The sequence below is a fragment of the Lepus europaeus genome, chromosome 5, assembly GCF_033115175.1.
Source record: "Lepus europaeus isolate LE1 chromosome 5, mLepTim1.pri, whole genome shotgun sequence".
Classification (NCBI taxonomy): Eukaryota; Metazoa; Chordata; class Mammalia; order Lagomorpha; family Leporidae; genus Lepus; species Lepus europaeus.
This window is the reverse complement of record NC_084831.1, coordinates 76013136-76014918: the sequence shown is the minus strand read 5'-3', so window position 1 is coordinate 76014918 and position 1783 is coordinate 76013136. Positions and strand designations below refer to the sequence as shown.

At 47.9% G+C, this 1783-nt stretch overlaps 1 pseudogene; it reads right to left on the bottom strand.

Annotated features, from left to right (window-relative positions):
- Nucleotides 1–241: 241 nt before the first annotated feature.
- LOC133759122 (tubulin alpha-1B chain-like) lies at nt 242–1529 on the bottom strand (annotated as a pseudogene).
- Nucleotides 1530–1783: the final 254 nt, after the last annotated feature.

Below are 1783 nucleotides of genomic sequence, written 5' to 3'. Positions count from 1 at the left end.
AAAACCTTCAGATAGTTAGACCAAAAGAGTGTGGATAGGCCTTCTTTTTTTTTTTTTTTTTCCTCTTTAAGCCTTTACTTTCAGACATGATGGAAATATCTTACAGAACACATGGAAAAGACAGGACATGATCACAGCTGAATGAAGACAATGTAGCCAGAAAAATCTAATGGCTGTCAGCTAATGTTGAAACTGAAGTTCAGTGAGTATGACATGCTGCAGGGCTCAAAGGAATGAAAAGCTAGCATTCTTCTCCTTCCTTTTTACTCTCTCCTTCAACAGAATTCACACCAACTTTCTCATAATCCTTCTCTAGGGCAGCCATGTCTTCACGAGCTTCAGAAAACTCTCCCTCCTCCATCCCTTTCCCCATGTACCAGTGGGCACGTTTGCCATATGTCAGATCAAACTTGTGGTCTAGGCAAGCCCAGGCTTCAGCCATGGCTGCTCAGCCTGCACACATCTCGCTGCACCTTGGCCAGGTCTACACAGGGCACCACAGTGGGAGGCTGCTAATTAATACCAACCTTGAAGCCAGTGGGGCACCACTCCACAAACTGGATGCCACGTTTGGTCTTGATGGTGGCTATGGCAGCATTGACATTTTTGAGAACTACGTCTCCCATGGCACAGCAGGCAGCAAGCCATGTATTACCATGGTGAGGGTCACATTTCACCATCTGGTTGGCTGGCTCAAAGCAAGCATTGGTGATCTCTGCTACAGAAAGCTGTTCATGGTAGACTTTCTCAGCAGAGATGACGGGGGCGTATGTGGCCAGAGGGAAGTGGATTCAGGGGTAGGGCACCAGGTTGGTCTGGAATTCTGTCAGATCAACACTCAGAGCTCCATCAACTCAAAGGGAAGCCCTGATGGAGGATATGATTTGGCTAATAAGGCGGTTCAGGTTAATGTAGGTGGGGTGCTCGATATCAAGGTTTCTACGACAGATGTCGTAGATGGCCTCATTGTCTATCACAAAGGCACAATCAGGGTGCTCCAGGGTGGTGTGGGTGGTGAGGATGCAGTTGTTAGGGCTTCATCACAGCTGTGGAAACCTGGGGGGCTGGATAGATGGAGAACTCCAGCTTGGATTTCTTGCCGTAATCTACAGAGAGGTTCCATCAGTAGGGAGATGGACCCAGAACCAGTTCCCTCACCAAAGTTGTGGAAAACCAAGAAGCCCTGAAGGCCTGTGCACTGGTCAGCCAGCTTTTGACTTTGGTCCAGGAAGAGGTCAATTATCTCCTTGCCAATGATGTAGTGCCCACGGGCATAGTTATTGGCAGCATCTTCCTTGCCTGTGATGAGCAGGTGGAAGACCTGGCGGTAGGTGCCAGTGTGAACATTATCAATGACCATGGGCTCCAGGTCTACAAACACTGCCCTGGGCATGTGTTTGCCAGCCCCTGTCTCACTGAAGAAGTTGTTGAAGGGGTCATCTTTTCCCACTGTGGTCTTGTCATTTGGCATCTGGCCATCAGTCTGGATGCCATGTTCCAGGCAGTAGAACTTCCCAAAAGGCATTGCTGATCTGACGCCAGCCTGGAGATGCACACATGGTGGCTAGGGCTTAGGAGGCAAAGACGGAGAAGGCGGGGGAGACAGGAGCAGATGGCAGTTCCCGGTTACTATCCCCGACAAGCCAAGAGACAAAGTAAGTAACACCGGACAAGCTTTCTGCTCCAAGTCCATTATCATTAGATTATAACATTTTATTTAATCATATTTCTTGTTCAAAAAATTTTAAATCTGTTTTATTATTTATATGAAAGACAGAGAGGG